Here is a 15,651-nt window from a genome sequence, read left to right on the forward strand (position 1 = left end):
TAACGTTTTCTGCAAAAGCAACTACTAAAAACAGCTCTCAAACTGCAAAGTTGTTATTTTTGCTCAGATTCAAGGTTTCATTAACATTATAAAATGAAAGCTAAGGAACTCAAAAATTAAACATCTGCTAAGTGTGTTTATACTCCTCTTATAGACCTTTTCAATGCATATTCATTCTGAAGACTGTTCCTTTCTCCACATACACACACTTGAGAAATCAAACATTCCTATTAGGGAACATAAACCAAGGATTTCTAAAATAATTATCTTTATATTTTGTTCCTTAGTGGAGGTGGGTTTAAAAGTAACTTACGTTGTTTAGTTGGGGTAAAAAAAAAAAAAAAAAAAAAATTAGTAGTAACTAATTTGGTCTTAAAAAATAAGCTTTTATGGACTACAGCCACTTCTTTGATATGCATCCGAAGAAATGGGCTGTAGTCCACGAAAGCTTATGCTCTAATAAATTTGTTAGTCTCTAAGGTGCCACAAGTACTCCTGTTCTTTTTTGCAGATAGACTAACATGGCTGCTACTCTGAAACCTGTAATTTGGTCTTGTTTACAGACTATAAATTAATAGCCAGACAAAGCCTTAAGCAAGATAACTATCTAGAACTATAAATAATTCATTCATATTACTGAAACAAAAATATCTGAAAGTGAGAAAATTTGTTCTTAGATTTCCCTCCCCAACTTAATCATATAAATCCAAACCCCCACAACACCTTCCCACCTTGCCACATTTCCCACTAATCGACCACAAGCTTCATGATTCATCACCCACCTATCACTAGGGCCATAATTTTATCACAGAGGTCATGGAAATCATGAATTTTAAAAAACTATGTTAAATCTTAGAAGTAGCCATAAAAATACATTTGATTAGACCCCCAAACTGAGTGGGGCATTGCAACCTGACATGCTCACAGAGCCACTCAGGTTTGGCCTGTTACTCCATCTCCACCTACAGAGGAGCAGATGGACCAAATCTGAGTGGCTTTGTGACCTAGCACAGGGATTGCAATGCCACTCATGTTTGGTCCATCCACCCCCCTCCAATTACATTTTCAGTGTCTGGGGGAGGGATAGCTCCGTGGTTTGAGCATTGGCCTGCTAAACCCAGAGTTGTGATTTCAATCCTTGAGGGGGCCATTTAGAAATCTGAGGCAAAAATCTGTCTGGGGATTGGTCCTGCTTTGAGCAGGGGGTTGGACTAGATGACCTCCTGAGGTCCCTTCCAACCCTGGTATTCTATGATTCTAACTAACTTTGGATGCCCAATTTGAGAAGTCTAGGGCCTGATTCTTCAAAGTACTTGGCATTTTAGAGGACTTTATATGTTCAGAACAGTGGTTAGTGCTGAGGTGTCAAGCAAGCACCCAGAAAATGAGGAACAAAATGGCCACCTGTGAAAGGTTTGCTTTATGTGACTTGCCAGGCATCACATAAATAAATAAATAAATAAATAAAACCTGTGGTAGAGGCAAGAATAGATTCCAAATTCTCAAAGAGGGAATTCACTTGCCTGTACTATCTTGTCTTCCCACATCATTCACTATATACATCTTCCAACTTCTGCAACAAATGAGGGAAGGATCTTACAGACCTCTCTCACTACACATCCTTGATTCAATCCCAGAGCACAGTCCATTCTGTGCACTGAGTGAGGCAGTGGTCCATGGAAAAAAATAGTATGTAGTCATGTAATTAATACGATCATAAATACTTAAAGAGGCTGAATTAAGGTTGCCCGTACAATCTTAATTCTGTAAATTCCTAAATTTGCAAACTCAAGCACTCAAAAGTTAACATAGGAAGTTACATTTTTAAAACTATGTTTTTAAACAGCTTTAATGTTAAAAAAAATTATCCTGTGGAACCATATTGACACACACACAGACACACACCAGTAGAGCTCGGATCATTAGATCCGCCACTTGAGCTAACAGTGTAACTGGCAGCAATACAAGGCTAAATCCGGGTGTATTTTCATGGGTATGGCAAAAGATACTTCACTGTAAACAAAGGCAATACCCTGCAAAATTTCATGTCCCTCCTCCAAAAAATAGAAACACTAGAGCTTTATATATGTAGGTGGCACTAACACTTTCCATTTATATATATATATATATACATATATATATACACACACACATACATATATATACATACATACACACACACACACACACACACACACACAAAACAATGAATGCATTTTTCCCCTAACTTCATTCTGAGAAATGTCGGACCTGTGTCCCCCAAAAAATTTCAGCCCAAGGGAGACACCCAACATGGAAAATTTTAGCCTGAAACAGTTTAATAAGTAACTAACAACAGGATCTTATAATGGAAAGTGTTAGTGCCACCTACAGTTAAGGTTGCCCATCTACCTATAATTATACACTATACTACATATAACCAATGTGTCCCAGAAAGTCAGAAGCTTTTATCACCTGTCCAAGCATCCTGGTAGGTTTTATATAAATTAACATTTTGTCTGTTTTGGTAAACCCATGCAAACTCTCATGACTTGAAGGAACTGCTGGCCAGCTGAGCTAGAGAAGTCAACAGCAGGCTGGTTATGACCAGATTTTCAATAGGAGTTGTTTGGCTCTTCTAGTTTATAAAGTTCATCTGACATGTTTGCAATGGTAAGTCCCTGCATTAGACTTTTTGATCCTGCTGACATTTTAGCCTCTGAACAAACAGTTTATGGATTTTTATAAGCTTCAAAAGCTACGCTTGCTGAGTTTGTAAACTCCAAGCTCTCAACAACTCAAAGATTTCAGCAGAGCCTGCCAAGGTTGAAATATTCATAGGGAATATTCACTGGATTTCAGGACAGAACAAAAACAAACTGAGTGAATTTTTGAAACTATGCCAAACTTGAGACCCCATGTTGCAAAGAACACAAAACATTTCAAACAGTAAAAGAAATTCCAGTTTTTCAGACATCATAAAATGGCTTGTCCGATTAAAAAATTAACCTCAAACTTTCCCCAAAAGTCTATTCTTGCCTAAGGTAGGCATGACAAATGTCAGAGAAAAAAGGTTTTTCAATAAAAAGTTATATGGAGATTAAGTATCAGGCTCAAAATGGCAACCGATTCACCCTTAAATATTGAGGTCACCACCCTTGACTCTGTAAAACAAAGTCCAGCAAGTATCTTCAAAAAACCTTCAGAAAAATTTTGATTTGTGTGACAACACTGAGAACTCAGAACAAAACAAAAAGTCTACTACATCTTGTGCAGTAGCAACATTTTAACCACATGTAGTAATACCAGCCAGCATTCTCACAAAAAACTGTGTGTTTTATTTTTGAAAAATAAAAAAATGCACTACAGGAATTAGTTTCCACATAACACATGCATTTCAGTCTAGACAATCTTTCTTCTTCCTCCTCCTCCTCGCCCCACCAAAAAAAAAAAAAACATCATTCACTTCAACTAATCCCTAGTCATAGAAGTGGCATTTTCTTAGAAAGCATGTTCAAGGGAGGATAATAATCCAAAAAAGAAATTTTAACTGCAGCAAAACTTTTGGCAAATGGAAGAGACAGACACATATTTGGCTTTCAGTACTTCACATGTAACTAAATACTTGGTAAGTAATACATCATCCATGACCTTCGTGCATGCAGTACTAGCTTTCACAGAGAAGGTTCTCCAAGAGTCAGCTGAGAAACCAGTACTTCCATTTCATTTGGTTCATAGTATAGCAGCAATCCCTTTCTCTTCACTAACAAATATCAGGATATAGAGGGGCTCTATGCTGATCCAATCCATTAGAAAAAAAAAAATAGCTTTCGTGTTAATTTTTATGACTAAACTACTAAAGAGATAAAAAGTTGATTATACTTCAGCCTACAGAAACATACATCACTGTCAATACATCAACCAACTGTATACTCGCAACTTGCAAACTAGTAATATAGTACATGCATTGTCTCAGATTGGCTATAACTCCCAAGTTAAAGCTATTTTTCCTTTTCAGGAACACAAAAAAAGAGCCAACCTCAATGCTACTTTTCTTCCTGAGTAGATAATGCAGCAACATTTGTTTTCAAACATAATATTAATTACTTGCAGCATGGTAATGTTTTTGTTGGCAAAGCATCTATCCAGAGTAGATAAAAGTACTCAAAATAGTAAAAATTCTTCAAAACAGGGCCTCCAATATTTTTTATCTTTTCCCACCAAAAACACCATCAAGATAAGAGGAGGAGCAGAAGCAGATTAGAATATAGATTCTTAACTGGTACCATATACACCTCTACCCCAATATAACACGGTCCTCGGGAGACAAAAAAAATCTCACCACATTATAGGTGAGACTGCGTTATATCAAACTTGCTTTGGCCCCCCGTTCCTTGTTCCCTGACTGCCCCCTCCAGAACCCCTGTCCCTAATCACCCCCAGGATCCTACCCCCTACCCAACCCCCAGTCCCCTGACTGCTCTGACACCTATCTACACCCCTGCCCGGCACTCACCGGCAGCGGCGGGAAGCGGAGCAGCCCGGCCCCAGCACACTCCACTCCGCCACCTCCCAGCCACGGCACTCCACTCCCTACCGCTGGTGAGTGCGGGGAGGTTGGGGATAGGACGCCCCCCCCATCGCTTCCTGCCGCAGGTGAATATGGGGGGTGTCCTATCCCCAACCTCCCCGCACTCACCAGCGGCAGGAAGCGGAGCGCCGCAGCTGGGAGCTGGCAGAGTAGAGCGGGCTGGGGCCGGGCTGCTCCGCTTCCCGCTGCCGGTGAGTGCAGGGAGGTTGGGGAAAAGACGCTCTGCTTTCCTTGCCCCAGCCCCAGCCGTGTCACTGGGGGGTGGGGCTGGGAAAAGGTCCTGCACTCACCTGTAGTGGGAAGCGGAACGCCACAGCTAGGAGCTGGTGGAGTGGAGCTGGCTGGGGCCGGGCTGCTCCACTTCCGCCGCTACTGGTGAGTGCGGGGAAGGGGGGAATCCCCTCCCCCAAACCCCCTCCCCCGAGCGACATGGCTAGGGCCAGGGCAAGGGAAGCAGAGCAGGCTACTCCCGGCCCCCCGCTAATCCCCCGGGCCACTCTAGGACTGTGGGGCCCCCAAAAGTGCCCTCCCACAGCTCCTGCCTCCCAGACCCGGGGTGGGGGAGGAGCCCCTGACACACACACACACACCCCTGAGACCCTCTGTCCCTTATCCAACCCCTCAGCCCCAGCCTGGCCCGGCACCCTTAACACGCTGCTCAAAGCAGCGTGTCAGAGCTTTACCGTGTTGTATGCGAACCCATGTTATATCGGGTCAAGTTATATCGCGGTAGAGGTGTATCAAGTAAGGAAGCATTTGTGTTGTGTTTCTATTGAATTGGGAGCTGTAGACACATGCTAAAACAGGAGGCTATTCTTTCCCAGATACAGTAACTCCTCACTTTAAGTTGTCCCAGTTAACGTTGTTTCATTGCTGATCAATTAGGGAACATGCTCATTTAAAGTTTTGCAATGCTCCACTCTTACGTTGTTTGGCTGCCTGCTTTCTCCACAGCTGGCAGCCAAACAACGCGCGCCCCCTCCCCCCCCAGTGTCTCCCACCTGCCGGCAGACCCCATGGATCAGCGCCTTCCCCTTCCTCCCCTGCCTCCTGCCCGCGGCAATCAGCTGGCTTGCGGCTTTGAGAGGCAGGAGGGAGGGGGGAGGAGCAAGGACTCTGTGCACAGGCTCCCCCTCCCTCCCTGTCTCCCTAACGCCGCAAGCCAGCTGATTGCCCCAGGTAGGAGGCAGGGGAGGAGGGGAAGCCTGCACGCCGTGTCCTCGCTCCTCCCCCGCTCCCTCCTGCCCCCTAAACACTGCAAGCCAGCTGATTGCCCCGGCAGGAGGGAGGAGCGAGGACTCAGCCGATTAAATCAAGTAGCTTCTTCTGGATGAACTTTTCCAGAGCAGCTTCACTTGAAGCACCATTTCTGGGCATGGGAAGCTAGCATGGACTCTCAGGAAAGGATATCGCAGACAGGGATGGCCGGTAGTGGCAGCAAAATTTCAGGATTACAAAGGCTGCTCTCCCAGAGATCTGCAGAGTGCTAACCCTGGAGAAGCAGCAGCAGACCATCAACATGAGAGTTCTCTTCAGCATAGAGAAATGTGGGCCACTGCCATCTGGAATCTCACCAACTGCTACTCGCCAATAGCTAACCAGTTTGGTATAAGTAAATCAACTGGTGGGGCTATTAGCAGTACACACCTCCCCAGTAGGAGGGTGGGAGCATAAACCCTGGCAATGCACAGGTTATTGATGGATATGCTTGGTAGGGGTTCCCAAATTGTACTGGATCCACTGACCGGTCCCATATACCTATTCTTTCCTCACCCTATCACACACACACAGCAAGCCTCAGCGGTCAACAGACACAGGGTATTGCTCCATGGTTCTCCAAGGCCTGGCTTATCACCGTGGAAGGTTCATCAATATTTGTGTGGGATGATCTGGAAAGACCCATGATTCTAGGATCTTTAGAAACTAAGACTCACCATTTTCTACACTGAAAAGGGAGATTTCTCTCTCCCAGGACTACTATGGACATCGATGGCACTGTGATTTCCTCTGTCATTTCAGGAGACCCATCTTACCCTCAGCTCCCCTGAGTTATGAAGCCTTTTACTGGACACGTGAAGAGGAGAAAGGAGCTGTTTAATTATATCCCAAACAGCTGCAGAATGGCATTGGCGTGCATATCGGAAGGCTAAAAAGAAAGATGCAGATGCCTAATGTAGAGGCTGCTGAGCAATATCTGCAAAATCAAATGAGAGCACCTCACTAATGGGTGGAAAGGAGAAGTATAAAGAGTTTCTTAATATTATGAACAGCCAGAGAAGCAGACTTCACAAACTGCAGCAAATCATTAGGGCCACAGTCAGGGATGCCTTGTGATCCCAGGCTGAGGCTACAAACTAAAATTGAAATGAAATTTCATTAAATTAAGTTTTATTATTTTTTTTGCAACAATGTTATAAGAACATATTTCATTATGCTCCTCGCACATGTAATTTTATGAAAGGGTATTTCATCTTTGTCAATATAAGCTCTAGTGAAGATAAAAGTGCAAATAAAAAAATCTTTTATTGAACACAAACCACAACAAAAGACAGTGCAATCTTTAGGGGTCATAACAGTGCATACTTGGTTATGCTATTCTGGTCACAGATGTGTGTAGGTGGGGGGGTTTCTGACTGTTGCTCTTTCCTCAGGCACAGATGGATGAGGGAAGAAGCCATCACTTTTAGTTGTAGGAGTGCAAGTGGAGTCCTGGTGTCCCCTATTCACATAATCTTGTGGGGTGGGAGAGGCAAGTGACAGTAGCAAAAATGTGGGGAAAATGTAGTGCTGCTCTCAATATGCATTGTTTTCCAGGGGCTGCAAGACATGGCTGGGCGAAGATGCTGGGAGGGAACATTGCACCAAAGTGTTCTTCAGCAAGACTGTTTGCTTCTGCATCAATTCCTGCAGTCATTTCTGCACGTCCCTATCTTTCTCCACTCTCCCCTGTCAATTCTCTGTCCTCCGCGGTCTCTCCATAAAGAGATTTCCCTCCACTCGTCTGTCTTCTTCTCTTCTTGGATGCAGAACCAAAGATTCTCTTAATTCACCCACAGATTTGTCAGGCATTCAGGGGGAAACATTCCTTCTGTGGGGGCCACAGCACGTGAAATGTAGGAGCCGGGGGAGATGACAAACAGAACAAGTAGTTATTGTGCTAATCCTAGTCTCCATGGCAACAACAATAAACCATTGCTCTTTCCTCAGTTTTGGAATGCCATTCCTGTAGTATCTTCCAAGTCTGGGATGAGCTTGCAATGGGGTAAGACATTTTCCATCACACTTTCCTTTTGCATAGAGCCCTTCTGTCAATCCTGGAATGGAGGCTGGACCCGTGTACCAATCCTGGGGAGTGATGGGGGTGGTAACTGCACATGTACCACCACAGACCAAAGACTGAGAATGGTCTTGTTCAAAAGTAAATGGGCAAACCAACAAGACATTATGCAGCAATGTTATCTCCCAGAGCTGCTGCACGTGTGAAAGGACAACATTACATATACAAGCAGCCTCAAGAGAGCTGCAGTGCCTTTAGTGTGCATGCCAAAATAAAGCACTATATGCATTTTGAAATGTTTCACTTTGGGAAACATTCCTCAAAATGCTCAACTCTGAAGCATTTAGCTACCTTAGCAATGCTCTAAGCTAAGTACTTTTAAATATTTTTTCCTCTTTCTATGCCTGCCATTTCAATAAAAATTTTATTTTAATTCCTGCAGACTGCCAGTTTAAGCATGTGGGGAGCGGAGTTAAGGGGAGTGGACAGCAGCCAACCAGAAGGGAGGGGGGGGTTGGGGAGTGCCATTTTGGTTGGTGGGATTTGATACATCAGAGAAAAATACTAAATAGAGCTTAAATTCTTCAGCATGAATGCTGTTTTGGGCATGTGGGGGAGAGATAAAATTCAAAGTAGGCTTGGAAAGGCTAAGTTCACACCTGCTCAAGATAGTAGCCAATTTAGAGTAGTCCGAACAACAAGTTGTTCAAACCCTCTACACACAGTTATATACTCCTAAGGGAATTCTGCGTCACTGTGCATGCGCAGAATTCAAGTCCCCTGCAAATTTCTTTGCTTCCCCACAGAAAAATTACTTCTGACGAGGGAGCAAAGGGAAGCCACAAGAGAAGTCACGCATCCCTCCCTGGCAGCACAGGCAAGTCGGTTGAGGCGCCTGGAGCAGCCAATAGAGACGTAAATCACCACCGGGGGTGTGTGAAGGGGTGGGCAGTCATGAGAGACAGACACTCCGTCCCTCTCGCTCACTATTGTGGCACACTCGGCATGGAGGTCTTCTGGGTGTTTCTGAGGAGATAGGCGTGGCGCAGGCTGTCCCCTCAGGCAGAGCAGAATGTAACAGCCTGCACGCTTAGTGAATTGTTCCCATGGTCTTTGTGAATTCCCCCAGCTGTATAAAACAATTGTAAACGTTTTAAGGCTCCTTTACATGACCAGAGTGGTGTAAAGGACAGTATGGCCTTATAAATGCTTATGGTGATTTAGTGATTAGAACTGAATCTATATTTTTTGACTGAAAAAAGTTCTTAATCAAAATGTGCTCCATGAACTGTTTGCTACTGACCTTTCTGGAGATGGTCAGTAGCCAATATAAATTGTGAGTGTGATTCCCCAGCCCTCATTTGCTCTTCAGTTGCCTATGATGTAACAGTGATCATATGGTTGCATATATTTGTTGACTAATAACTAGAAATAAAGGGTCAAACCTAGCTATATTATTAGGCAAGGGAGCATGGGGATTTCCGCCAATGCGCCCCACTCCCATTCTCCATCCACTGTATTATAATTTAAATAAGTTACCTAAATAATTGAAACCCGTGTGATTATATTGTGCTATTTTGACAAATAAAATATGCAGAATTTTGCAGACATTAAAAATATTGTGCACAGAATTAATTTTTTGGTGCAGAATTCCCCCAGGAGTAAACAGTTATAATATAATACAGCACATAATACTTACTGGAAGGACTCCAGTACTGTCGTGCTGGGCATCAGGAACCATCTCCAACACAGAGTCTGCCTTAGGCTCGTGCATGGGGAAAGAGATCCTGATTTTCTGGTGAAATCTCTTCCTCATTGGAGTCCAAGTTAGGACATCCAAGAAAGCACTGACCCTCAAAGCTGTCCCTAAAATACTGGCATTCCATGGTGGCCTCCTTGGCAAAACGTCCTTGTAGATTTCACTGAGGCCAGGATCCTTAACATCCTAGGCTTTCTAGCCTTTATGCCTCATATCTCTGCTTTTGGCAGAGAAGTAAAATGAGAAGTATGTCATACAACTTCTCATTCAAGTTATGCCAAATCACTCCAATGCATTAAAAATGCATCTGGAACTAATATGCCATTTTTAGTTAACACCACTCAGAGCTAGAAATTCTCTATTACTATCCTGATTGAGATGCTCCAATATACACCATCAGGAGAAGCCTACCTTTCATTTGCCAATAGTGTCCTTGTGTTTTAATCCTGAGAGAGACCTTTTTGTTTCCTTGTTTCACTTAATTTGCTTTTTCAATAAAATAGATGGAAGATAAGTGGGAAGATACTTGCTGTAGCTGGTATCTTCAAAGAAGCAGATACACAAGATAATTTGTCTTCTTCCAAAAAACACACAAAATACCTAAATTTTTGCAAGAGTCTCTTTTAGAAAGTAGCTCAAGAGATATATTAAAGAAGATTCATACATTTCCCCATATCAAACAATAAGGAAAAATCTAGATGCCTCCTCAAAAGCAACCAAGAAGTCATCCCGGGGAGGGGGGTTAAAAGTTATAAAAGGAGGAACTAGGTGCTTCCAAGACACATTGAGGAGTAAAAACACAACTTCAAGAATTCTCCACCACAAGAGATTTTCAAGTTTGACCAAATCAGTGAATGAACATCCTACAGCTTTTTCCCCCCTCATTAGGAAGTGGGATAATTTGAAGTAACCTGAAGGACATGTAAACTACTTACCACTTGCAACAAGTGAATCATTCCTTAGGTTCTCAGTAGAAGCTACTCTACCTTGGGTAACAAGTAACCTACTAAATATGGGTTATCTAGATTACATTACTAAGAAATGGAGATGGACAGCTTTTAGGAATGGCCCTCTTAACTGCAACGCCAAGTGAATTGGTCTCAGAGAAACGAAGTTGGATAGAGCTTCAATGGCTTTAAACTGCTGGGGGGCAGGGAGAGACCACATGACACGCTTGATGAGAAGAATCTCACCAAGAAAAGAACATAACCACAACAAGGTTGTATCATCAAGCTTGAATCCTAGAACAATGAAGATCAGCCAGTAAAGTCTCAAGACTGCTCATTGAGCAACTTACAACTATGTTACCAGGAAATAACTTTCTATAAAATAGGTTAAATACATTGGAACAGAGTTTCAAGTACAATAGAACCTTGTTTATCTAAGCCTCCATTATCCAGCTCTCCATATTAACCGAACTACCAGTGCGCACACAGGAATATGGGAAATTGATGGTTCCACCCTGTTACCTGGGGCTGAGAAGTTGGAGTCCCGCCTCCTAGAAGTTTGTATATTCTGTTAAGTGGATAAGTAAATAAGAAGGGGGGTATGTTTTAATGTTTTTCCAGGAGGGGTCACCTAGTATAAAAGCAACTCCACATCTTAAAACAAGGGATAGAAAGTTCTTTGCTCATTCTCCTGATTATCTGATCTAATTGGATTGGATAAAAAGGGTTCCACTGTACTTCATCTAGATAGCTTTAAAACCTCAAAGAGCAAGGGAACCAAGAGGAAGTTTAAAAATGGAAAGAAAAAACCCACAAATGAATTCAATGACTAGGGTAACAGCAACACTGGTTCCTCTTTTCCATGTAAATTTAGATGGACCAAGACAGTACTCAGTGACCAACAGATTTAATTTCTACAAACATCATAGTCAGAAAGAGGGGGGAAAAAAGACAATTAGAGGACCTTGTATGTGGTGAGAGTCCTTAAAAACCAAAGACCTTGAGGCACCACAAAGTAAGCATTTCCCACTTTCACTATTAATCTTTTGCTGAAGGCTCCTGCTGGAGAGGCCAAGATCTGACAAGCTTGCTCAAGGACAGTGCTCCTAAGCAAGGATGAAGTGAACAACTGTAACTTGGACTCCCTATAAAAGTCAGTCTGAGTCACAAACTCATTCCTACGAACCACGGCATAAGACACCTTAAGCAAAATCTAACACACAATTTCTGTCTTTGCCAGCATTCCTATAAACCATATCAAAGACTTGAAAAAGTACAGTTCTTAGTTATTCTCAATTTTAAGGCCCCAATTATGGGTGGGTCAGCTTTTGTGGCCCGCATCATGCGGGAGGTCAGACTAGACCTTAGAGTCTATGAGTCTATGTCCTCCAATATATAGGATTAAGCACTGGTGATAAAGTCACACAGCTATCACACTTACAGACTTTCCAAGCAACACAATGGTACATTTCAGAGAATAAAAATGAGCCAAAGTCTCAAGTGCAGTTGTTTCAAGTTTTTAAATTGCAGTTCCTATTATAGCCAAATAGTCACTGTCTCCTCTGCCAGTTCATCTTCCTGTCTATAAGTGACAAAAGAAACTGCTACCAATGAAAAACCAATAAAGTAGCAAGAGCAGAAGCATCTCAAGTAACAAGATTAATAAAAAGTTGAAACACTAAGCTTCCTTAGCACACTATCTGAAGATACACCTTGGTACTACATCAAAAAGTTCAGTATGGATGGCTACAACTCACTCATCCAGTGAGTGAGCCTTCTATAATTAGACTTGGGAGGATTTGATTTTTATTGGCAAATGGCAGTAAAACTTGATTTCATCATACACACGCAAACCAACTCAACAGTATTTCCACTGATAACTGAAATGTATAGATAAACAGCATTTTTCTTGTTTTACCTAGGAACTTAGAGTCTGATTTAAGGATATTTATTTTGTATATCTTGACATAATGATGAAAATTTGTATTTTAACTAATATGAAGCTTTAACTTTTTGATCTCAATGTCTATTGTCATTAAAAAAATTGTCTGACCCCCAGATTGCCTGACCCCCACCCCCATAATTTCCCACAACTGAAAATTTAAATAAAAATCTAATAAATGCTTTAAAATAATATCTGTCAAAATAATATGAAAAAAATCAAATTCTGTCAAGCCTATCTGTAATCATACACAGACAATATACAACAACCCCATTAAAGCATATAAACCTGAAGTATTGTTGCTATATTCATGAGTCTTCTAGGTAGGAGTGAAGGAGTCCCCATTAGAAGTGTGCAGCTTTCTAAAAGAGAAGAGCAGTCCATGGCCCAGTAGATTCACTGCTCTTCCAAGCAAGAACCTTTTATTTCATCAGGAGCTCACCAAAAGGTCAACACACTCATGATTATTCCAATTAAAAGCCTTTACAGTCAATTCACTGTCCTTTCCCAGAATGATAGGAAGTATAAAAACCCAGGACGGGGGGGGGGGGGCGAGAGTGGGGGAGGACTAGCAGGATTCTTGGAACCACAATGAAGGTCAAGGACAACAGCCACTCCTCACAAGACCTGGAAAAACTGCAGTATAAGATGCGTCTATTAACACCTGATTAAAACAAGATTTTTTTCCCCCTCCAGAGGCAATACATATAACGGTACACTACTGGAGTATTCTGATTAAGAGGCACATGAAACAAGCAGGTGGAGTAACTAACACTAATTCAGATATACACACCTGTAAATCCAGATCCCAAAAGTAAAATCAATCAGTTGCGGCAAACGGAAATGGAGTAAAAGCTAAAGCCTACAATAAATCTGTTTGTATGCACAAGAGCACACTATTTACTTAATAGGAAAAAACATGGCATTCAACAAGCTCGGGGGGGTGGGAGGGGCAAGTACACAGTACTCAGAACATGTTAGTATACACTACAGCCAACATGTCCAGTATTCCTGGATCCCTTTACTTTTCTTTTCAATAAAAAAGGCTGAATGGCTAGGCTATTAATTGGAGGAAGAGTTCAAATCAAAGCTTTTTACTGTACAACAAAGTTTAATATTTGGAGACCAGTCCAAGCACAGTTACATTTAAATTATTTAAAAATTAAATGTTGAGATAGTCCAGGGGTGAGCAACATTTCAGAAGTGGTGTGCCAAGTCTTCATTTATTCACTCTAATTTAAGGTTTCGCGTTCCAGTAATACATTTTAACGTTCTTAAAAGGTCTCTTTCTATAAGTCTAAAATATATAACTAAACTATTGTTGTATATAAAGTAAATAAGGTTTTTAAAATGTTTAAGAAGCTTCATTTAAAATTACATTAAAATGCCGAGCCCCCTGGACTGATGGCCAGTGTGAGTGCCACTGAAAATCAGCTCGCGTGCCGCCTTTGGCACGCATGCCATAGGTTGCCTACCCCTGCTCTAGATAATCCCCTTCTTCACACACATTGAAAGATGATCTCTTAAGTGCTGGAAGGAAAAAAAAATACTTGGGATGTCTACAAAGAAGTATATTACAAATATGCCAAAGATGACCTTCTGGCTCCAAAGAGCTCTTGAGATAATTGATCTACAAACACACACGTTATCAGATGGTAAAGCAAATTATAACTAGCCACTAAAAGCATCACTAACTCACATGATTTCCTGACATTTCAGTACATTATTGAGGCAGCATATGTTTCTTTTGGGGTTCACATCATAGTTCAGTCTATTTTCCTTGTAAACTCTGGATGGTGATGCACCGGGGGGGGGAGGGGGGGGCAAAAAAACAAAATATAATGGCAGGTTCTGTCCTTTGAAAATGGAAACATCTTTCCTAGGCTATTTGCTAGAAACTTGTTGCAATGGTTCTGCAGGTTTCCCCCTCTGGTAAATACATGATTGTGTGGTACAGTATGGTATATTTTTTCTGGATAAAGAATATATAAAAAACCCTCTACATTTAGACTGACAAGAAATGATTAAGAGGTTTATTCTCTCCTTGACGCATACATGCATATCAAAAGTGGATAAAGCCTCTCAACATTTAGATTTTGGGGGCAGAGAGGAGGGAAGTGAGGGGGAAGAGGAGAGGAAAACAAAACAAAACCACAAGTCTGAATGGCTCAGAAGAGAGAGTGGTAATAAGGTATGTACATTTTAAATACTTGGTCATTGATTCAAATCTGGCCCAAGTTAGTCGGGACTAAAATATCGAACAGCTGTTCAGTGAGTTATGTGAAGTGAATTGCTAGTCTAAGTCCAGTCCATAGTAGGCAAATTATCCATATAAATGCAACTGGTACCTTTGCTGGCACTTTCAAAGTGGCCAAGGATGAATGGCCCATAGAAATGACCTATTTTGTCACTCCCAGAGACACATTCATAAGGAATGGAAGTATGCACAGCTGCTGTGTTAACATTAAGCATTTATATAGTACTTTACATTTTCAAATTGCTATATAAATATTAAATTTATCTGTATTGCACCCGAGAGGGAGGTAAATTTGATCACTCTACCTGTTCTTTCTAAAAACAGAGGATTTCAGTGTCCAGAATCATCAGTTGGGCATTGTTCAGAAGTTCTAAATCCTTTTTATGTTTTTAGTAAAGATTATAATTTTAAGTGGACAAGATTTTGTTTTTACATTTCTGAAATCCCTGTGTTTTTCCCATTTCACCTCACTTTCTTAGGCTTTCCAGTTATGATGAGAAGTTACTAGGAAGAGTTAATCTTTACATCTTTCTGAATACCAAATATTCTCTGTGATGGATGAGGAGAAATATGTAATAGTGAAATAGGCAGAGGTGGGGAAATGATTTGTGAAGAAGAGGTTTTTTGTGTCTACCTCAGGCTAAATTTTCAAAAATGTGCCCATAAGATGCATGAATCCTTTACATAGTGTTCGTTGCCTGAAGAATGGCCATGGTAATAGCACATATAGTTGTAAGCAGAACATTAGGAAAATATAAAATTGTACCCATAATTGGCTATTTTACATCCAACTTCATGTTTTCTTGCACAACTTAAGCCTGCAATTTTGAAAATTTTGCCACAATTGTTAAAAAATAGGCAATTACAATAGTGGATAGTACTGTATATATCGGGGTCGG

General features: G+C 41.5%; 1 protein-coding gene across 18 annotated transcripts in view; it reads right to left on the reverse strand.

Moving 5' to 3' along the window:
- SLC4A7 (solute carrier family 4 member 7) overlaps positions 1–15,651 on the reverse strand; it is a 197,981-nt gene that overhangs the window by 116,652 nt on the left and 65,678 nt on the right. The gene's annotated exons all lie outside the window — the stretch shown is intronic.

This window comes from Chrysemys picta, chromosome 2, assembly GCF_011386835.1.
Source record: "Chrysemys picta bellii isolate R12L10 chromosome 2, ASM1138683v2, whole genome shotgun sequence".
NCBI lineage: Eukaryota > Metazoa > Chordata > Testudines > Emydidae > Chrysemys > Chrysemys picta.